Raw genomic sequence first — 24175 nt, 5'->3', positions numbered from 1 at the left:
AAAGTATTTGCCAGGTCACTGGGGTCCTGACTTTAAAATCTGCCAGTTTTTAAACTAAAATGTTTATTCTTTTTAGATGATTACCCGGAGCTCCTCTGAGAAAAATAGGAGTAGATTGCTGCAATTACCATGGGTTAAAATGAAAGATGGGATGACCTGGCTGTACAAAGGCATAGGGACTCAGGAAGACGAGAACTCCTGCTCCTTCACTGAATCGGATTTTCCTGACTGTAGAGCCCAGATCAAGCCTTCCATTCCATCGATTTGGGTCTCTCTCTCTCTATATATATATCGATCTATCAATTTATCACGCCTCCATAAATCTGCATGCACACATGTACATATATACACACACACATATATTTTTGTTTATTCATTCAACCCGTAAATATCTGAGTGCCCACTGTGTGCCAGTTACTGATCTCAACAACACAGATGAAGCAGTGAACAAAACATAACGTCGCCCCTCTTATGGAGCTTATATTATATTGTAGTGGGGGGACACATCAGGTGTTAAACACTGTGAAGTAAAGTGATATAAAAGGATAGAGAGTGGTGAGGAATACAGGGGATTCTATTTATTTTGTTTTATTTTTAATTAGTATGGATACATAATAGTTGTATATATTTATGGTACATGGGATGTTTTGATACGAGCATACAATGTGTAACGTCAAATCAGGGCAATTGGGGTATCACCTCAAGTATTTATTATTTCTTTGTGTTGGGAAAATTCCAATTCCACTCTTTTAGGTATTTTTAAATGGGCAACAAGCTATTGTTAACTATAGTCACCCTATTGTGTATTTCTATCGAACTGTATTTTGTACCCATTAACCATCCCCATTTTATCCTCCCCACAGCCCTTCCCAGTCTCTGGTAACTATTATTCTCCTCTCTATCTCCATGATTTCAATTGTTTTAATTTTTAGCTCCCACATATGAGTGAGAATATGCAAAATTTGTCTTTCTCTGTCTGGCTTATTTCATTTAACATATTGTCATCTAGTTCCATCCAAATTGTTGCAAATGACAATATTTCATTCTCTTGTGTGGGTGAAAAATATTCCACTGTGTATATGTGCCACATTGTCTTTACCCACTCATCCATTAATAAACAGGCTGATTCCCTGTCTTGGCTATTGCAAATAGTGCTGCAATAAGCATGGGAGTGCATCTGTCTCTTTGATACACTGATTTCCTTTCTTTTGGATATATACAGTGATATATATATTCTTTTGGATATATATATTCTCTTGGACATATATATTCTTTTGGATCCAGCAGTGAGATTGCTGGATCATATGGTAGTTCTATTTTTTAGTTTTTTAAAGTAACCTGCATACTGTTCTCCACAGTGGCTGTGCTAATTTACATTCCCTCCAACAGTGTACGAGGGTCCTAGGGGATTCCATTTTAGATAGGAATTTGCTTGGGAAATTGAGTATGCTGATGTCTTAGCAGAAACCTGAATGAAGTGAAGGAGTGAGATGTGCACCTTTCTCGGGAAGAATATTCCAGCCAGAAGGAAGAGCACACAGGTGCTCTGAGGACATTGGTGGGTAAGACTTGGGGGCAGGCAGGGGCAGATACAGATTGATGGAATCTGACACTTAATTAAAGTCTGTCACCATCTTTGAGAGAGAATACAAACTTAGGTGCAAATGTGAATATTTAGAATAAGAAAATCCCATGAAATCACAACATTTAAAAAGCTGATAAACTGTGTATGCATAGTCCAGTAAGGCATTTTTATTCATTAACTGCGTGAACACATCTGTGTCACTTTTCCTACAGTTTTGGCTACACACTATGCTTCTTCACAGGTTTCTGATGGATAATAGATAATTTAGTCTTTCTCTTAGCATAGTTGAGCCAAATATTGACAGTTTACGCATTTCTTTCAGCTTTATGCTTCTTTTTGGTTATGCCATGTAAATTTCTAAGATTCTCAAAATTGGGAAAACCATCTTAGAAATTTTCTTTGCATGTGAGCTGTAATATTTGGAAGAATTTTCATGGATTAGCTTCTGATTTTGTTCATTTCAAATCTTGGTTTTTTCTACTGCTGAACACTACTAAAGCTGGCTGCCATAAGTCATAACTCATTTGACTTATGCCTTCCATCTTCATATCACAATATTGCAGGGAGGGTCAGCACAGAGGAGGACAGGCATTTCCTTGAAACCATTTCCATTCCTATGTAAACCAATACATAGAAGCAACTGCAAGCCACATGACTATATCTCACTCACACAAATGACACATCTTTAAATCAACTTCCCTTCTCCAGGTCCTACAAACGCCCATGGCCACCCCACTGCCTTCTGACAGAAGGAAGATCTAATAGAGGCAAAGTAGAAATGAAAAGAGACAGGGATGTCAACTGATTGTGGTTAAGGTATTTTTCTTTTGCAAACTTTACAAACTCTTATGACTTTGTGAATGCATTACTGTCCAAGTAAGGGGCCTACACCTTAAGCTTCATGAGCTCCATGGCAATCCACCTCTGGGGGAACAGGAAGATACTCTTGCCCTACTGTTAAGTCATTGAGGGAAAGGAGGTCTGGAGCATAGGATTTGTTTGGGAGATTAACTTAATATAACTCAGTGTTCAAAACATACTGAACAGGCCATAGCTAACAGATTTCCCGTCTTTTACATTTGTGCCTCACCAACATGTATATCGTGAAACCATGGGATAAAAAGACCACAGCTTTGGGAATGATGATTTCACTGAAAGTGCAGTGGTGGATAAAGGGGAAGCAGGGTTAGGCAATTTCAGTGGTAAGTTACTAGTCATTTTAACATTGAAATATTTTTAAAAATATAATTCTCATTTGTAAAGTATGCAGATTGCATGTGACTTTTTTTCTTTTTTTTTTTTTTTGAGATAGGCTCATGCTCTGTCACCTAGGCTGGAGTGCAGTGGAACATTCTCGGCTCACTGCATCCTCAGCCTCCTAGAGGGTTCAAGCCATCCTTCCGCCTCAGTCTCCCAAGTAGCTGAGACCACAGGTATGTATGACCAAACTTGGCAATTGTTTTTTCTTGTAGTACAGATGAGGCTCTTACTATATTTCTCAGGCTGTCCTTGAACTACGGGCTCAAGCAATCCTCCCACCTTGGCCTCCCAAAGTGCTGGGATTACAGGTGTGAGCCATTGTGCCCAGCAGCATATGACTTTTTTTTTTAAAGCTAAAACAAACTTCCAGGAGAATTTGTCCCTTGCAATGGCCTGGTTTAGGGACACCACCTCTTCTTCAATTAGGGTTTCTTCAGTAGAAAATGTAGAGAAGTTGCATCCTATATAGACTATGACCCCTTGTCTAGAAAGGTGACACTTCTGACAACACTGGAGCTGACAAGTTTTCTTCCTATTTATGGTTATTTGCATGATTTATTTGTGGGATGAGAAACAATCTAGGAGAGAGGCTAAGAGTGCAGGTTCTGGCACCGAATTTCCTGTACCAGACTCCACTGTTCATTCTCTGGGTGAGAAATCTCTCTGTGTCTCAGTTTTATCTGTAAAATGGGGATCATAATAGTACTACACAGATCATGCAGTTGTTATGAGCATTCCCTAAATTAATTTTGGATGTAGGACAGTGACTTGGCACAAAGTCAGTATGCGGTCCTCGGCAGCTACTTTATTTTTTTTTAATTGACAAGTATGATTACAGGTATTTATGGGATACCATGTGATGTTTTGATGTATGTTTACCTTGTAGAATGATGAGATCAAGCTAATTAAAAATCCATGGCCTCACATATTTATTTTTTTGTGTGTGCAGGGAAAACATTTAGAATCTAGTCTTTTAGCAATTTTGAAATACACAGTGCATTATTATTTACTATAGTCACCATGCTGTGCAATAGATCACTGAAGCTTATCCTTCCTGTCCAACTGAAACTTTGTACTCTTTGAGCAACATTATCTCCTTTCCCCATTATCCCTCCCCCAGCCTCCCGTAACCCCCAGCCAGCTACTTTAATGATCTCTCCGTGTTTCTTCTCAGGCTATCCCTTCTGCGATCCTCAGTCTGTGCTGGTAAGAGAATTAGCTGGAATTCATGGTGCCACTTATGGAACATGTAAAAAGGCCCAACTAATCAAGATGGGATGTGTCACCAGGCCTCATAAGGGCCATGGTCATATTTTTAAAAATTGTCTTAGAGCAGAAATTTTTTACCCAAATAAAATCATAAAAAGTGTGGATGCTTAGGTTGAACCAGAGAATCAGGGGGCCCGCAGAAGCCCAGTCTAGTATCATCAACCCTCTCTTGCAGGGTCCTGAGAACCCTCCAACACCTTATTGTTTCATAGAACACAGTTTGAAAAGCCCTAAAACTTGGCAAATTCTCTTTCCTAAATTTCAAAAGAGGCCGGGCGCGGTGGCTCAAGCCAGTAATCCCAGCACTTTGGGAGGCCGAGACGGGCGGATCACAAGGTTAGGAGATCGAGACCACCCTGGCTAATACGGTGAAACCCCGTCTCTACTAAAGAATACAAAAAACTAGCCGGGCGACGAGGCGGGCGCCTGTAGTCCCAGCTACTTGGGAGGCTGAGGCAGGAGAATGGCGTAAACCCGGGAGGCGGAGCTTGCAGTGAGCTGAGATCTGGCCACTGCACTCCAGCCTGGGCGACAGAGCCAGACTCCGTCTCAAAAAAAAAAAAAAAAAAAAAAAAAAAAAATTCAAAAGAAAAGGCAGGTATTCGTCTAAATACAGCCAGGCCATCCTGTCATGTTAATGAGGCTGGATTTACTAAGGGCAATTTACTCACCGATAAATCTGCAGAGCTGTATTTGAGGTTGGCTTTAATCTTGTCTACCAACCAAACCTCTGACCAAAATTTCAAATTGACTGACTTGAGTTTCATCTCTAGTTTCTACCTTGCTTATTTGTACGGTTTTAGGGAAGACAATAAAAGAAGGAAATTGAGGGTTGGTTGCTTTCATTTTAGATTCCACTAACATTTATTGAACGTCTAGACCCTGTGACATGAACTCTCATTATTAACCTGTAAAGTGAGTATTTATATTTTAAGATGACTAAAGTGAGGCTCACAAAGGTTAAAAGCCTTGTTCATAACAGAACTGAAATGAGTTACAGACTTTTTTTTAACCCAAAGTTGTAGATTTTTATACCCACTGTATATTGCAATGTGAAAATGGTAACATCTTGCATTTATATAAAGCTCTGTTATGTATAAAACAACCTTTCCTTTTGAAAATCTTGCCATTTGGAACTCAGATATAGTTCTTTTTTTTTTCCTTTTTTTTAAAAAAAACTAATTATTGGTTCTCAAACTAAAGATGACAAAATCTAGTCTGTGAAAATCAGTCAAAAACCAAAGACCACTTAAGAGATGTACCTGGAATTCAAACCAGTTCATCTGGCAGCAAACCATTCCCAGCTCACTACACCCCAGAGTGAGAGCCTTTACCCCTTGTATCCAGCCTCAGCCGCTTTCCTGGTAAAGTGTGTGCTTGGTGACCCCTAAATCAGGATTTTAAAAATATGCATCAACTTGGCTTCTTTTGCTCCATGGGAGCCCAGCCCTCTCTGATCATAAGCACCGCAAGTTTCCCTTTATTTTTCAGCAATCATTTCATTTATGCCTGGCTCCAGGTAGCAGGAGGGCTGGCTGTTTAAACTCTTTCATTACAAAGGAAAAAGAGCCTTATTGCATAAGAGAGGTGATGGGAGGGAGATAGTACCTTGTATCCATTAAACGTCTAGCCTAAACTAACCTCGGATCTCTGAAGCCCTGCTGTGGTTAGAAAATAACATGAAGAGGAGTGCCAAGACCTGGATTCCAGCACCGCCTTTTAAAACACGGTTATCTTGGGGAAGTCACTTTACCTCTTCAGACCTTGGGTTTCTGGTCAATAAAATGAAATGTTCGGACGCATGCCTGAAGTGGGCTTTTCTCACCACTAGGGGGCAGGCAAATACAACTCCTGGGTGCTTCTGTAGCTCACACAAGGGTAAATAACGAAAAGTTTTAATACAAACTTAAAAATAAAAAAAAAAAAAAAAAGTAAAATAAAACCGGGGTTTCTGATAGGGCCTTTGAGTACTCTCAACTCTAGCCCTTCATATTATTTGGGTTCAATTACATGCATTGCATGCCACAATAATGTCTAGCATTTGTTGAGAGCTTACTGTGTGGAAGCTTACTCTACGCAACATGTTACCTTTGATCCCCAGGACACCGTGCAAGGCGGGCATGATCCACGTTTTACCCGGAAGGATCCTGAGGCTCACGGAGGTTATGTAGCCTGCCGAAGGCTACCCAGCTAGCAATTGGCAAAGCTAGGAGGTAGTGCAGATCTGATCACTTCTAAGCCAGACTCTGCTTTTATTTTTTGCTGGTTCCCATAGTTCCTCTCTCTCACAGCCCCCTGGGTGTGTGCATATGGTCCACTCTATCACTACAGTCATGAAGGATAATGCCATAGAAACATTTTTCTCTGTGTTTGAGTGATTCTGATTTCATGAAATGATAGAAATAATAATTATGTTAAATATTGTCAGAACATTATTTCTGGAATAGTATTTGATTAACTTGTATTGTCTCCATTCATCCCACAGAGCTCTGGGGCCCACATTCCACACTCCTTTGTTCTTCCTGGAGGCTGTTCTCCACCAGCGCCTCTCCTATTCTCTCTCCCTGAAGCTTACAGCTACAAATGCCCATAGGAATCAACACAAACTCTCCCATCCAGCCTCTATTGTTTGCCATTTGCCCCTCCCCATCTCACCTTGGCTAAGGTTTTGCTTTGGCCTGCTATTTCCAGTCATGTCAATCAATGTATGTTTCTTAACAGTAGCCACCATTTGAACTATTCTCTCATACTTGCCACATTCAGTTACTTAATATTTTTAACATCAAATTGAAAATGTATCCTTCAAAATACTTTCATTGAATATCATTACCAAACTCTGAATATGACTTTGTTTAACTTTTATTTTCTATTTTATTAATTTAATCACCTTGTATTTTGCCTGTCAGATCTCTTGTTTCATGTGTTTACAGTGTATTCCTAACTAGATGCAAATTTCTTGAAATCACTGGTATTTGATTTCTCCAAGTATTTAGTTGAGTATTAATAATAAAATACTGAGCTGGATTCCATTTCTAATCCTAATTAATGAGGCAGGAAGCCGATCAGGTGCATCATTTCATAGCTCAGTCAGTCATCAAATATTAAGTACCCCCTGGGGAATATTGTGGGAACCTATAATGTTCCAAATTCTATGCTTTGTGCTTTAATACATGGTCTCATATTATTCTCCCAAAAACCCAGTGGAGAAAACACCATTATTGTCATTCACAATTAGCAAGTGAGACAGCCAATAAAGGAAGGAAATAAAGGAAGGAAATTAACAAGTGAGATGGCCAACAAGTGAGATGGACAAGTGAGATGGCCAAGAGTCTTATTCAAAGTCACAATGCTGATCAGGGTGGGATTTAAATACAGGGAGTCTGACCCCAGCTAAAGCTCATGACTTTAATCACTCCTGTATCCCACCTTATATCCAGACTTTGGCACTGTTTTGCCTTGAGGTTGCAGAACTGGGGGTTAGGAGAAGGTACAGGAGTAACAATGGGGAAAGTCATGAGAGTGGAACTGGGTGGCTGGGTGGAAGTCTTCTTATTCCACAGTGTGACTCTCCCCGTAACCACAAACATCTTGAAGCAGTAAAATCTAAATTTCATGAAATGCTTCAGAGTCAAGTCCTTACAGAAACTCTGGGAAAAATTCAAAGTAGCTCAAGAAGGTGCAAAGTCTTAGTGAAAATTCTGATTTTATCTAGATTTATTAAAGAACTGGGTGCCTCAGCTGTGAGCAAAAGTTACTAGTTTGGTCACCGGTCTTTAAAACTAAACCAAACCAAAGCAAACAACAAACAACAGAAAACATGTATCACTTTGAATTAAAATGACTCAATGAGAGAACATGTTAATGTCAAACAAAGGTAAGTTTCCAGCTGAGGATCACTAGGCTTCTGTGGTCTTCCCAGATCCACTGCTACATGGTCACTGTGAGAACTGCTTGTGGCCTTGGGAGTGCACAAAGGCTGGTACTCTTTTTTATCCTGTCCCTTGTTTCTTTGCATCTGTCATAGTTGCTGCAGAATAGCAAGTCTATCACTCACAATGGCCACAAATCAGAACAAATGATCATTACAAACAACCCATGTAGACAGTAAGTGCCAATTAATTATTAGATCTGGCTAGTCCAAACATGTGCTGTGCTGTTTTTCTGATTGCTAGAAAGAAAGAAGAGGTGGGCTGTGGGCTAGACTTTAGGTTGCATGGAAAACTAGGGTTGGCCACTGACATTGGCAAATCTGGTAGGTTTTCAGAAAAATACCAGAGGGTGATTAAAGCATATGGGACATTCCAAAAACAGAAGGTCAAGTAAGTGGTACCCAAACCTCTCTAATTATTGGAATTACCTCATGGGTTAAATAAAAACAGATGCTAGGCTCTATCTATGACCTATTGAAATTTTAGTCATGGGAGATGAGAAGATGCATTAAAAAGCAAAAATTCCCCATGTGATTTTGATAATCATTTTGAGGAACAATTTATTTGAGGACACATTTCATAATTGGTCTTTACTTGTTGTTTTTGAAACTTTTGCTGTTCATTTCTTGGTGGAGATCCAGGACTGTTTTCTTGGTTACAGAGGTCAATTAGTTAAGCAAACGAAATAGTGGACCAAGCATTCAGGATTTATACTGCGTGTGTGTGTGTGTATGTGTGTGTGTGTGTGTAATGTGTTTAAAATATGACTTAAGGTCTATAATTAAGCCCAGTGAAAATGTAGTATTTTAGTGTTTGGTTTTATGCTACATTTCATGTGTGAAATGATAATGATTATAATATAATAAAAATGATCATACTCAGAACCCATCTCAACAGTGTCAATTACGCATCATTGCCAAGTGCATGGCTATGGTAGGTTGCTTCAGCTTCTTTCTTTCCTTCTAGGTTAAGATAATTGCAATTTATTGTCGTCTAAACATAGTATCTTGTAGACTTTTCAAATACCGAAAAAGACCAGTACAATTCACATAATGACAATTGCCCTTTCCCCAGGTTTTCTCTCGTAGGGCAGCGATTTTTGAGTCCATAGATGGACCAGTAGGAAGTCTATACTGAAATCAGCATTGTGCTTGTAAGTTTGCTTGGGGATCACCTCAATAAACTCTGGGACATATACTTCTTTCTTCAGAAAAATCGGTCATATGTTTCTGGCGTGGAGCCACTTGTAAGACAAAGGACTATGTCACTGGTTATAGCGCTATTTCTGAACTAAGTAATACAGAATGTTCTTAATTGACAGAAAGTGATAAAAAAACAAATATAATGACTAGATATCCATGTGTGCATCAGAGGCTCTGATGCAGAGGAACCAGTGTTGGAGATTCTGTGATTGCTTTAAAAATACACTCAAAATAAATTGGAAAAAACATAAAAGCTTCAATTCCCAATTAGGTGTCTTTAAAGTAAGTATTGGAATAGAAAGGAAATTTTACTTAAAAAAATAAAAATTCCTAATAAAAAGTATATGTTTACTATGAAACACCTATGTAAGAAATTATTTAATAAGCATTTCTTGGGAAACAAAACTTTAGAAAAAATAGACACAAAAAGGTATAAATGGAATAATAAAATTTTGAAAGAATAAAAGTGTTGAAAAGTGTGCTTTAAATATTTGTTAACCAAAAAGAAACTGGATTCCTTGTATCCAATTTTATTTTGTAACATAAACTTGATCATATCATTTAGAATAGTGGGTCTCAACTTTCTGAAGGCACAAAACTTCATTTATTTTCTAGTAACCTCTACATAATCGTATCTGTACTTTTATAATGTAATGATTGTGGCAATGCATAATTAGAAAATCATAAGGAATTTAATAGCACTTCAAATAATTGCTATTTCATAAATCAGAGCAGTGGATATGAATGATATAAATTTTAAAACAGTAGCAGCTATATGTGCAAGACATTTATGCAATCTATAGACATTGTTTGAGTATATGTGCTCTGAAAATATGGATTCTTCTACCCCTTCTTGTGTTAATTCTCCAAATCTCCAGGGGACTCATGGCCCACGTATTTGGGATCATTATAGAGGAAAAACAAGAATAATGAATGATTTGTTAACCTCTCCCAGAGATGTGTCATCAAAGGCCTCCACGCTGAAATGTATTCTCTCCTACTGAGGTCTGAAATGTATTCTCTCCTACTGAAGTGGTGCACTGAGCACCACTTACATCCGATGGAGCCCATCTTGCTGACCTGGATCCCTGGCCACATGTGTCTAAACAGTATGATGTGGAAGAGAGCCAGAGAAGGGGAGCCAGTTGCTAGTGCTGAATGAGGATTTGGGGCTAATCATTTTGCCTCCCTTTTTATTTGCTAAATTAAGACTCCAATGCTCTTGTTATTATCCTATAATAGGATACTGAGAGGAACAAAGTTAATAGGAAGGAGCAATCAGAAAGCTTTGACTGAAAAGAATTATTTAAACCACTGGAGAAAACTTGTCCAATTATGAAGAAAGAAGTGAAACCAATGTAAACTTTTGGGTTTTTCTGTTTGTATAAATCAATGACAAGGGGTCTGGAGCATGCAATTTTCTTCCACGTATGTTATTCTTTCACAAGCAGATAGAAATAAAGGCACCCAGCCTGCAGGAGAAAGTTTGGAATAGTGGGTCTGAAGTAACTTTGCTTGTTGTTTACCCTCTCCTGTGGCTAGCCTGACCTATAAATCATGCTTTAGATTCCGGCTGAACCTCCCCTAGTGCCATGCAATACCCGGTATTCAGTGGTGTGTAAAAATTCTTTGGAAGTTGCTTAGATGAATGTGTAATAACTTTTCATACATTCAAAATACCGTTTATTTAACTCACAAGAGAGGAACTCTAATCACGGCAATATTAAGCACTATAATGAACCACAGGGTAGCAGATGGGCCCTGGGGTAAATAGTTTCTGTGCTATTGATTTACTTATTTGATTTCCTTGTGAAACGTTCATGACCTGAACCATTGCTGTAGAATACAAATGCAGGTTTTCTATCCAAGTCAGGCATTAAGATTATTTCTTTAAAAGAATCTGAGTGTTCTCTGGCAAGCCAAAGGAAGACTAGTTAGTGTCTTGGGCCCTGGAAGTCAGTGTTCTGCAGTTTGATCAGGTTTGTGAGAATGATTTCTCTATAGAGAGTGCCACAACTTCTATCAAGACACCATCCATATTATTTCATTTCTAGAAACTTCCATTTAGAGCTCACTATCTGCATGACATTCTGTTGCATATATGTTTGTGATCTGAAGATATTAAGATATGATTCTTATCCTCAAAGAAATACACAATATTTACAATAGCCATATGGCTACAGAAGACAATCAAACATATAAGATGCAAGCTTAGATGCCTTGGGGGCCAGGGAAAGAGTGTCAATGTGTGGAGCTGCCTGCTATACGACAATAGGGAGTGATGGGCACTGTGCTCGACTGGGACATTCATTACCCTCTTAAGTTCAAATTCATATTTAAAAACACTGCTCTGCTGGTCAAGGAAAAACATACATGGGGGTACATTAACTCTTGAACACTTTTTGGGTGCACATACTCTTGTTCCAGTGTCTAGCAGCTATGTGAAGTTGACTTAATTGACACAATTTTGCAAATAAGGTAGAGGCTCTACAAGGTCAAGGTCTTGGCCAAGGTGACTCAGTTAAGTAGGAGGGCAAAGATAAGAAGTTGAAATTCTATGAACCCAAGCCTGGTTATTTTTTAAAAAAACTAGCAGGTGCAGGAAGAAGCCAGAAATGGTAACTAATTATTTTGCATGTACTCACTTTTCTGATATCTGACTCATTATTCAAGGGCTCCTCCAGTGAATTTGTCTTGCCAGTTTCCCCATATTTTCATACAGCATTAAAGAACACAATAAATGTGAGTGATCCTTCATAATCAACATGCTTCTGATATGTCAGGGGTCTCTAGGTTACATTCAATATATTCATGGATGTGCTTTCCAAAGACAGGGTGATGTTGCTGAGTAAAACAGATTCATGAACAAGAGGGAGCTGCTACCCTCTGAGCAGGCTGGTCTATCCGGAGTGGACTCAACACAGAGCTACAGATTTCTAGGGATTTCTGAGCAGGTTGCCCAAAATGAGTATAGGACTTGAGGTCTTATCTTCAGGCCAAAAAAAAAAATATGGACTTTGGAATTAAGAAAAGCTAGATACAAAACCTCTGGTCTTGGGTGACTTCGAGGAATCTGATTAAACCTTTGATATCAACTTTGTTGTTTGAAAATGGAGAAAAATATATCATGGGGTTTAAATGAGTGAATATAGTTAAGCCAGGTGTTGAGTGCAGTTATCAATATTAGTGAATCAAAAGTATTCAATAATGCTGGTTCTTATCTCTCCATCTTTCTTTCCCCCAGCTTTGTATCCAGTGGAGGAGGCTTGGACCCATGCTGGTAAAATGAGAAGTTAGGGGAGGATGTCCTCAGAGAGCTGGAAGATCATGGTCCTCATTGTCACAACCCATACAGTGTTGATAGGGACAACATATGCCTTGGAATGTTTCAAATACTTTGCCACAGTTAAGGGACACCGAACAGCAACTCAGTTTTGGAAAACAAAGTGGAATTTCTGGAAACTGCTAGCATAAAAGCTTTGACAGGGTCGCATGCAGATGAGCATAATTTTTATTACATTTTCTATTTTAGTCCTGTGAGATACTAATTTGGATTTCATTGGGCCCATTGAGCGGCTTTTGTTCTTTGGCTGTGAGTTTAATTATTTAGTTATTTATGAGTGCATCTGGGCATAAGTGCCACAGTTTTATTTCAGTGACAAATTTATGGTCAGTGAATTTTAGTAATTAATGAATAAATTATTTCTCCTCCATAAATGCCTCTGCAATTTGTGATTTTCATAACAATTCATAATACTTAAGAAAAGTTCTTTATTAGTTGAAAAAGCCAATGCTAATGGAATCAGGAAAGGGAGATTTCAAATTGCTTTAATTAACTGTATTAGTTAGTATTCAACATGTGTAAGATATTGAATTGACTTTAGTTGTCTCTCTTAGCATTTAGTTGCCTAAAATCTGTCTAAGATATGAATATACTGTGTTAAAATACATTCTAATTCTATTGTGAAGTACATGGCAAGAATAAAAGGCTCTCCTTTATAATCTTTAATTCATGGTGTACCCTCAAGTCCTTGAAATTTGCCAAAGATAAAAAATTTGCGTATATAAACAAATGCGTATATCAGCATTCTAAAAAAGAAAATCATAAGCCACTTTGTAATGTGATTTGAAGGAATTAGAGAAGTTTACAACAGTTTGTATGTTTCATTTTTTTTTTTTTTGAGACGGAGTGTCACTCTGTCACCCAAGCTGGAGTGCAGTGGCGCGATCTCGGCTCACTGCAAGCTCCGCCTCCTGGGTTCCCGCCATTCTCCTGCCTCAGCCTCCCGAGTAGCTGGGACTACAGGCGCCCACCACAACACTCGGCTAATTTTTTGTATTGTTAGTGGAGACGGGGTTTCACCGTGTTAGCCAGGATAGTCTCCATCTCCTGACCTCGTGATCCGCCCGCCTCGGCCTCCCAAAGGAGGGATTACAGACGTGAGCCACCACACCCGGCCTCAATTTTTTTTTGAAGCAAAATCAACACAAAAAAATTCGTTAAACCCTATTATCCACAAATCACTGCACTAAGTGGAGTGGGGCAAGAAATGATGAATAAGAATAATCCCCACCCTTTTGGAGCTCACTGTTGAGTGAGGAGGATGGAAGACACAGTTATTCGAATGATTAAGGGAGTTTGCAAGAATGTATGAGTATGAGCGTGTATAGAACTAGTCCTCACCAATGCTCTGAAGCAGAGCCATGCTCCTTCGTTTTGTAGGGCCTGATTTAAGTTTTACTCTAGAAATATCAAATCACAGACTGTTTCCTTGAGGACAGGGATTCTTGTAGGTTTTTTCTCGATTTTTCTCTTTTCCCTCACAACAATATCCATTCCATCAATAATTCCTGTCACCTCTACTTTCAAAATATGTACAGTCATGCATCGCTTAATGAAGGGGATAAATTCTGAGAAAGTCATGGTTAGGCAATTCTGTTGCTGTGTGCCCATCCCAGAGAGGACTTAACACAAACCTAGATGGTATAGTCGTCTATGCACCTAGGCTGTATGGTGCAGCCTGTTGCTCCGAGGTCACAAACCTATGCAGCATGTTACTGTACTGAATACCGTGGGCAACCATAACACAATGGTAAGTATCTGTGTATTGAAACATAAGAAAGGTACAGTAAAAATACCCTATAAAAGATACAGAATGATATGGGACCCTTTCCATGAATGGAACTTGCAGGACTGGAAGTTGCTCTGGGTGAGTCAGTGAATGAGTGGTGAGTGAATGTGAAGGCCTGGGACATTGCATTACTGTAGACTTTCTAAACACTGTACAATTAGGATATACTCAATTTATTTAAAATGTTTTTCTTTCTTTAATAATAAATTAACCTTAGCTTACTGTAGCTTTTTTTTTACCTCATAAACTTAAATTTTTAAATTTGTTGACTCTTTTGTAATAAAATTTAGTTTAAAACACAAATACATTGTACAGTTTTACAAAATATTTTCTTTCTTTATCTCCTCCTCCTCCTCCTCCTCCTCCTCCTTCTTCTTCTTCTTCTTCTTTCTTCTTCTTCTCCTTCTTCTTTCTTCTTCTTCTCCTTCTTCTTTCTTCTTCTTCTCCTTCTCCTTCTCCTTCTTTTTCCTCTTCTTCTTCTTCACAAAGTTTCACTCCCATTGCCTAGGCTGGAATGCGGTAGCACAATCTCTGCTCATTGCCTCAACTTCGCGAGCTCAGGTGATCCTCCCACTTCAGCCTCCTGAGTAGCTGGGACTACAGGTGCATACCACCACACCTGGCTAATTTTTGTATGTTGTATGTGGAGACAGGGTTTCACTATCTTGTCCAGGCTGATCTCGAACTCCTGAGCTCAAGCCATCCGCCCTCCTTGGCCTTCCAAAGTGATAGGATTACAGGCATGAGCCACTGTGCCCAACCTACGTCCTTATTCTATAAGCTTTTTTCTCTTTTTAAATTTATTATTTTTTTACTTTTTAAACTTTTTTGTTAAAAACGACAACACAAACACACATGCTAGCCTAGGCCTACACAAGGTCAAAATCAGGATCGTCACTATCACTATCTTCCACTTCTACATCTTATTCTACTGGAAGGATTTCAGGGGCAATAACACACATGAAATCATCATCTCCCACAAAAACAATGCCCTCTGGAATGCCTCCTGAAAGACCTGCCTAAGACTGTTTTACAGTTAACCTTTTTTAAAAATAATAAGTAGAGGGAATACACTCTATGATGATAAAAAGTATAGCATAGTAAATACATAAATCAGTAACAGTCATTTATTGTCATTTTCAAGTATTATGTACTTTACATCATTGCATGTGCTAGATCTTTCTACAACTGGCAGCGCAGAAAGTTTATTTCCATCAGCATCATCACAAACGTGCTTAATGTGTTGCACTATGATATTACCATGGCTATGATGTCATGATGGCTACAATGTCACTAGGTGATTCAGCTTCATAATATTATGGGACCACCATTGTCTATGCAGTCTGTTGTTGAACGAAATGTTATGTGGCTTATGACTGTATGCAGTCTGTACACTTCTACCACTGGTCTACAGCCTAAGCCTCTGCCAAGACTTTCTGTTTCTTTTTGATGCTCCCCAGTCAATTCTCCACCCAGTAGCCTCAATGTTTCCCTCTCTGATCCAGTCATGTAGGATTTTTTGTTTCTCCAACATGCCCACTCTTATTCTCGGCCCAGGGCCTTTGTTCTTACTCTTCTCTCTGCCAGGATCATTTTCCTCCAGATCCTCTCATGCCTCATTTTCTACCTCATTTGGGTCTCTCTTTACTCAAATGTTACCTTCTTAGGTTTACCTGACTCTTTAAAACAACTTCCCTATCACCTCCACCAGACCAGTTTTTCCACGGTCAGGGTTTAAGCAGAAAAACTTGATCTGTCTGTCTGTCTGTATGTCTTTCTGTCTGTCTGTTGATTTGTACTGTTTTTCCCTCTCTCTCTCTCTCTCTAGCTGTTGCTGGAGCTTAACGTCCACAGGGCAGCAGTCAGGAGAGAAGAATGAATGTAATAATGGGTATATGGTAGAGTGATCAGGGGCTAACTGGAACCCACAAGCATGAGCTGAAACTCATGAGGATGGACTGAAACCTGTGTTGTTGTTGTTGTTGTTGTTTTTGCCTTTGACTTTGCAAAGAGGATATCATGCAGAAGCAAAGGCCCTTCCTCAAGGAGCTAAACACACACACGTGGCCAAGGAGTCAACCTGGCCCAGATATTGAAGAAGCTGAAGAAGAATTGGGGAAGGTAGTCCTGGCTGCTGCTTTATGCCAGTGAGGTCAGAGCAGGACCAACGTGTGTGAGCTACGAGAGGCTGCTGCCTCCCTCTTTCCTTTACATCCCCAAGAATCTTCCTTGTGGCCTAGCCAGAAATACACAAGAAATGGAATTCTGGGAAATGGAATTCAGCCCAGCCAAACTGACATAGTGCAAAGCCATCACAGTACCTGCAGTAGGTAATATTGTGTTATTTATTTGTTTCATGAAAGCAGGTATTTTTCTAGTGTGCAACAGAATAGTACCTGTCACATAGTTGCTATTCAAGAAATATTTATTGAATGAATATTATATCTAAAGACATCTGGTCTGAGGACAGGAGCCATGATCAAATCAAGAGGTTGGGAGAGCAGGCTAAGTCAACTGGCAATGCTGGTTTATGGAATGAGCTGGACCCTATTTAGAGAATGAGCAGGAAGCAACTCCCTCTTTCTCCTGCTGCCCCTTCAAACATACTGTCAGGGGCCAGATCTTCCCGTCACTAGACAAAACTTTGGCAAGTCCCTCTATATTCTTCAGCCATAAGAGCAGTCTCATTCAAGAGAGACTACATTAAGTCTTTAAACTTTTAACCAGGATAAAGCTTCCCCTCACCCCAGGTTGGTCCTGCTTTGAGCATGAAGTCTGTGGTGAGGGAGGAGGGCATTGCCAGCTTCTCTTCTCGGCCCTTCCTCTCCCACTTCCCTTTTACCAGAGGCTGGTTTGTCCCTCCAGTGTTGGGTCATGCAGTACAGGGGATTAGGGAAGAAGGCTGTTGACTTCTGGGCGGGTATGAGTGTAAACTGAAGTCCTTGCCCTCTGGATGCAAGACTGTGATGTATTTTCATTAGGTTCTTTCTTTCATTAGAGCTTTTGAGGATTTTCTCACTGTCTTTCCTGCATAGAACTGCCAAGAAAAATTCTGATAACAATGACTTCTCTTGCTGGTAGCTTTGGGAAACGTGCACCCTGCCTGCTGTTACATGTTCTTTGCTCACCTTTGCAGGTCCATCAGTTCCTTAGCCTTCAGACTGTGGAAGTGAGTTGGATCCAAACCTATACAGCCCTCACACCAGAGGATGTGCCAGGCTCTCCAGGTGGAGCCCTTCTATGACTGGAAGTTGGGGGGAAGCAACCCCCTCTTTTATTCTGGAGGGAGAGTTGTGCACACAGCCCTCACATGACTCTCTCCAAAAGAGCCCTCTTTTCTGGCCTCTTCTCCCCTCCATTAATAAATTGTTTGTTTGTTTGTTTGCATATGGTCTGGTGGTGACTGGTGGAGTAATATTGGTCTGATTGGTTTGAAAATCCCTTCACCTGTCCTGTGGCCTTCCTGTGCGATCTTAACACGCTGCCTCAGGACGTGCAGGTACTTGCCACTTACTTTATTATTCATGGAAGCTCTGCAAAGATGCAGAGTCAGAAGCATCCCATTTTACTAGCCTATTATAAAGGGGAGAAGATTAACTTTGGTTTCAGATAATGCAGCAGAACCTTCCTAGGTCATTACCTGATTTCCAAACACCTTCTCTATCAGCCTGTTGCTGTTGCCTAAAATGCTAACCTTATGGAATCTTTCCTTGGTATTTTTAATAATTTGTCACTAATTCCACAATGCCAAATGACCTCTTCATTCAATTGATTAATGCTTTTGTGTTAAGCTTTTAATAGAGCTTTTATTTTGCCCTCACAATTCTGAAAATGTTATTATTTTCATTTTACAGATAAGGAAATTGAGGCTTAGGGAGGTTCCTACCACAGTGAGGTTACATATCAGATAACAGGGCCCTATAGAATTTGAACCCAGGTCTCTCTGACTCCAGAGTTTGTTCTATTAAACTCTATATGTGGATAATTACAGTATGAATGCTGGAATAATTGAGATAATTGTTATTCCTTTGAAACACCGGAATCAGCCACCAGTGTGTAGGGTCTACTCTCCTGTAATGTGAGGCTGCGTGAGAACAGGATAGAACCTGCCAGTCATGGTGCAGTGGTATATCCAGAGCTTAACTAGTCAAAACCAAACAGAGGAGGCAAAGCCCAGAAGAGGAAATACTGTAACACATATGATTTAAAAAAATGAGTAAAGACCACTCAAGGGTTTGCTTCCCCAATGGGAATTAGTGACTTAAGCCAATAAATATGGATTGGAGGGCAAATCTAAGAATAGGTTTGTAAAACCAGAGAAAACGACTGAGGCAAGTCTCCATCATTTTAGAGGTTTATTTTGCCAAGGGTGAGGATGTGCCCAAGAAAAAGACATGAGCCACAGTAGGATCTGTGGCCCACAAGTTTTTCCAAAGAGGATTTGGAAGGCTTCAACATTTAAAGGGAAAAAACAGACAGGAGGGAAAAAGGGAAAGAAAAAAGAGGGTGGGTGATATGGTTAGGCTGCGTGTTCCCACCCAAATCTCATCTTGAATTGTAATCCCCAGGTGCTGAGGGAGCGACCTGGTGGGAGACGATTGGATTATAGGGGCAGTTTCTCCCATGCTGTTCTAATGATGGTGAGTCAATTCTCACGAGACCTGATGGTTTTATAAATGGTAGTTTTTCCTGAGCTTGCACATGCTCTCTCTCTCTTACCTGCTGCCATGTAAGACCTGTTTGCTTCCCCTCCTGGCATGATTGTAAGTTTCCTGAGGCCTCCCCAGCAATGCAGAGCTGTGAGTTGATTAAACCTCTTTCCTTTATAAATTACCCAGTCTCAGATATTTCTTTATAGCAGTGTGAGAACAAACTAATACAGAAGGTATGGTCACATTCTTGTGAGGCTTTGATTAGAGCTCACTGAATCGACATGTTGCATGAAAAGGAGGGGTTAAAGAGAACCGTCAATTAGGTATTCATCTGGTACTCAGTAAATCTGCACTTTGCAGGATGAGTGGGGGGAGGGGACGATCTCTAGTCTCCTCTTATCCTGTACCATGAAGATAAGCTGTTGATTTACATTGTCAGGGTGAGGGAGGCTAACTGTGGAGATCTGTGGCTTTCTATCTGTAGCTATTTTACTTAGGAACAAAAGAAAAGGCAGTCTTTTTGCATCACTCAGCTTTTAAGCTTCTTTTCCCTTTGGCATAGTGAGTTTGGGGTCCTAGGATTTTCATTTTCCTTTCACAATTCTAGGTAGCCAGAAAGGAGTTGAAACTTGGACGATGAGCAGAAAGTTCTGGTTCTCAAAAATATCTGTGTTATTCTTTTTCCTGGGCACATAGCTGAACAATATTTTCCAGATCCCTGGTAGTTAGTTTGGGGCCATTTGACCATCTGTCTAATAGAATATGGGTGAAAGTGACATAAGCCACTTCCAGGCCTGGCCCATGTAAAGCTCCTGGGCATGACCCTCATTTCTTCTCTCTTCTTGTTTTTCAGCAGCCTTGAAAGTCACATTGAAAGTAGCAGCACTTCCAGGTTCAAGGTGTCTGGGTGCCTGAATTCTCCTGTTACCCACTGCTCCCCACTTCTTCCTGTCCCACACTCCACCATAGACTAACATTGGACTGTGGCATGAGAGAGAAACAAATCTTTGTTGTATTAAGTTGTCAAGAACACAGGTTCTTGGCTATATGCGTCAATGTTACTTATCTTGTAAGAAAAGCGTGCACAATGGCCCAAGCTAAATTCTGCTTAAAGTGTCAGTGCTGCTACTTTTCTCCTATGTTCTTGCCTTTTATTTTCAATCCCAAAACTCAAAGGTGTCCATGTGGCTAATGAGAATCAGAACTCGGACACTTGAGGCCCCCTGAGTCTGGGTCTAAACAGAGCTTATATTCAGTGTTTGTGTCTATTTTGGGTGTTTGAGAAAAATAGTGTGCCTTTGATGGGGGCAAGAATTGGAAATTCTGAGAGTTTTGGTGACTAGACTAGAGATGAGAGGATGGAGGTGGCAAATCATATCTCATAAGATTTTATATCTCGTGTAGAACTATGCTGGTGGGTGAAGAGTTGATGACACAGAAAACAGAGGTTTTGGAAAAAGAACTGCAACAAGAAATGTGATATATAAAATGAGTGGATCCCAAGAGGCAGCCAGAAACGGTGTAAGAGTTAAATTGTGGGATGAAACATTTAAAGGAAGCAATTGATGCCGAGAAAGAAATCAATCAAGAGATGTTTTGAAGTAAAAAAAAACCAACAACCTGAAGTTGGTGACAATGAACATTAAGTAAGGGAGGGAAATGAGTCAAAGATAACTCAAAAGTTTTAAGACTTGACAGTTTGGGAAAATGAATGGTAGTGCCATTGGCAGTGATGACAAATGTTTTGGGAGTGGAATAATTTTTGATGAAAATGTGATGAATTTTGTTTTGAATGGATTGAGTTTGCAGTGATTTTGAGGCATTGAGAAATGCCCAGTAGGCTGTTGATAAAGTATTTTTTCATCAGTCTGACTTTCCTTTTTAATTCAAGTACAGTAAGAATTAGGCCTCTAGTTATTGAAGACTTTTTTGTTTTTGTCAAAAATTAAGTAAAACTATCTAGGCATTTAATATGTATCTTATGAAGGTGGAGATGTTTAATATCTCCACCATTTTGCTGTTACCTCTTGTTTTAGTTCCCTTCCCACCACAACAATGAAGGCGTGTACACACTTTGCTCACACTGCTAATGTATTTATAAAGCATGGCCCAGCTGCTCCTGCATGCCCTTGCTAGTTGCAATTTATTTTCTGCCTTGGCCTTTCTGACTTGGCCTCTGCATGTGTCAAATTGTCTTATACAGGTCCTTGATCTTTTGCCCTAGTAACATTTTGCATATGATTACATTTCAGAGTTTGGAATCTTCAATCATGCCGTGAAAAGTGATGCTGCATAAATTTTAAATTCAAGAGATTAAAAAAGAGGTCAACTGGGAGGTAGAGATTAAGTGAGTTTCTGTAGAAGGCAGAGTGCCTTAAAATATTGCATTTTAGCCAAATGATTTTCTGGTCCAAAATGCCCTTGATCTTTTCTAACTTTAGGTCTCCAAGGGTGATAAGTAACTGACCAGTAGTGACACATGAATTTGTTAAGTGTGTTAAGACCATGTGGCTGATAATCAGAGAGTGAAATTAATCATTTGGAGGTGACAGCCAAGTTATCCCATTACTACTCATCAATTTCTCATCACCCTTGGAGACTTGAAGTTAGAGAATATCAAAGACTTTTTGGACCAAAAAAGCCTGAGGTTTAGGTCCCCACTGGGTCTCCAGGTTGTGCCAGGAGAATGTCTGCCCTGAAGAGCCAGTTAGTACTTCATCATTTCCCTACAAATAGAAACATTTGTAGGAGGAGCAGCCCCCTCCTCTCTCCAAACCCACCATACACAAACCTCACTAGTCTTGGAGCTCAATGCTTTCTTTTCTTCTATGCCTTTCATATGCACAGTGCAATTCCAGCCATACCATTAGTACCTGAGTGTGGCGATTGCCAGGAAGGTGGAGGGAATGTCCCTTGGTTGGTATATTTTATGTGCTTGTTTGAGTATGTCCTCTTTCCACTAATGCTTGTGGAGTGATCTCTATTTCCAAGCCTGGTCTCTTGCTTCTACTTAGAAGGCAGAGTGTGTTCTTCCTCCCACCATGCCCCCATTTTATAACTTGTCCATGACAACGTAGAGGCAAAGGGTTTCCCTTTTCTCACTTCTCAGGCCAACTCCCCAGTTACAGTTGGAAACTGGTAATGTTTCTGGCCTGGATTGTATGGAATTAAAAGTAAAGAGATAAAAGTGATGATTAATACTAGTGAGCATAGGGTAAAATAATATATGTCTACAATGTGAGATGAACTGTGCACAAAGAGATGCACAATATGGTTTTTTAAACCATCTCAGTAAAAAGGCAGCTTATCAGAATAAACGGGGAGGGAGGGCTCTTCTTAAAATATTCACACCTAGGGCACATTTCCTCAATCTCCATGACAAGTAAAGACAGATGATACAGCTAGCAATGCATCATGTATGTGACCAGCACAGAGGAGAAAAAATGTTGAGCATCAAGTCCTGTGTAATTGATTCAAATAAGTGAAAAAAAATCTTGGTTCAGGTTGAAATATTTATTGATAACAGATCAGAAGCTGAATATGAAAACCAGGTCAAATATACTCCTAGAATTCAACATTTTCAAGTTATATGGACTTGGAATTAGATTGGGCTTCTTCACGCTTGAGGTTTAATAAGATTAGAAAAACATGCAACGATTGTGCATGCTAAAAGAGAAGGGATAATAATACTTATCATGTGGTTCAAAATCCTCATTTCATGGAGGAGAGCTCTGAGGACTAGAGAAATGATGACCGTCCATGGTCAATGTGGTCTAATAGGAAAAACCTAGGTTTTGTAGACACAAGAGTCTAGGTTAGATTTTTTTGATTTGCCATTTGACATTGAGCTAGTTTCTTAATTTTCTTTAGCCTTGGTTCCCTGATTTGCAAAATTGTGGTGTTAATACCTGTCACTCAAGTTTGCTGTAGACAGTAAATAAGCTAAAATCTCCAAAACAGTATCAGGCATGTAGCAGACACTGAGCAAATGAGAGCTGCTATTATTATAATATATATACTTGGAGAAGACAGAGTTGGCAATATCCATGCTGTAGGATATACAGTTTTTGTTCTTCTACATCATATAGTTCCTAAATCAAGTTTTATAATAAACTGTCTATAAATAAGAATGAGAGCACTTTCACATCTGCTACTCATGACAAAAAGGAGGGGTCAGTGTTATAATCTAGCTGTATTAGTAGGGGACAATGACTTTGAGAGGTTAAATGATTTGCTCAATAATGCTAACAAGAAACAGAGCTGGGACCGAACCCAAACCCAGGGCTCCTCCAGTGCAAACACACTCTAACTTCATTCCTTACAACCAAAGGTTTTACAGGTCACCATTTCCTCCATTTCTGAATTAATGGGCATTGTTATTGCTCCCCAAACTTACCCTCTTTCTTTTTTTTTGAGACAGAGCCTTGCTCTGTCAAGTGCCACGTTGGTCAGGCAGTTCTTGAACTCCTGACCTCAAGTAATCCACCCGCCTTGGCCTCCCAAAGTGCTGGGACTATAGGTGTGAGCCACAGCTCCCAGCCCTTCTTTCTTATACTATATACACACACATAAACACATACACACACATTTCTGAAATGGTAATGTGACTGGTATATTGAATGTGTTGAACTCTATAGGGTGCAAGTAGAACAAATTATTTTTTCTCATTATTTTCCTTTCAAACATTGTGGATATTTAATTTCTGCACCTGGGATGAAATCTCGGCTAGCTTCTAATATGTCTCCAGGCACTCTTAGATAACGAAATGTCAATGGGCCTTCCAGCCATGAGGGTGACTGGCACTTGACCAGTTCTCCCAACCTAATCAAGTGTAAATCTAGACAAATATATATGAAGCAACTGTTTTCAGATGATGGGCACCAGATAGCAATGGACTGTAATCCTTGAGAAAAAGAAAAATTCATTGGATGAACTTAACAGCAGACTGAGAACTGTAGAAGAAAGTGATCTATCCAAATTGAATCAGAGGAAAGAAGCCTGAAAAAAGGAACAGCTTAAGAGATTTGTGAGGCAACAACAATCAGCCTAATTTATGTGTGACTGGAGTCCCTGAAAGAATGAAGGGTGGAATTGAAGGAGAAAAACAATGGAGAAATAATTACCCAAAATTTCAAGTTTGATCCCT

At 39.7% G+C, this 24175-nt stretch overlaps 3 long non-coding RNA genes across 3 annotated transcripts in view; 2 read left to right on the top strand and 1 right to left on the bottom strand.

Moving 5' to 3' along the window:
* LOC117063677 overlaps positions 1 to 24175 on the bottom strand; it is a 50952-nt gene that overhangs the window by 968 nt on the left and 25809 nt on the right. The window lies entirely within an intron of this gene.
* LOC117063679 lies at positions 63 to 13254 on the top strand. The gene is made up of 4 exons (XR_004429033.1): positions 63 to 268; positions 2710 to 2787; positions 2898 to 3018; positions 12490 to 13254. It is a non-coding gene; the product is annotated as an uncharacterized LOC117063679 (long non-coding RNA).
* On the top strand, positions 6248 to 10569 carry LOC117063680. The gene is made up of 4 exons (XR_004429034.1): positions 6248 to 6327; positions 8139 to 8218; positions 9118 to 9196; positions 10488 to 10569. It is a non-coding gene; the product is annotated as an uncharacterized LOC117063680 (long non-coding RNA).

This window comes from Trachypithecus francoisi, unplaced genomic scaffold (assembly GCF_009764315.1).
Source record: "Trachypithecus francoisi isolate TF-2019V2 unplaced genomic scaffold, Tfra_2.0 Lachesis_group18, whole genome shotgun sequence".
NCBI classification, from domain to species: Eukaryota; Metazoa; Chordata; class Mammalia; order Primates; family Cercopithecidae; genus Trachypithecus; species Trachypithecus francoisi.
The sequence above is the reverse complement of the archived record's forward strand: the minus strand, read 5'-3'. Positions and strand labels throughout refer to the sequence as shown.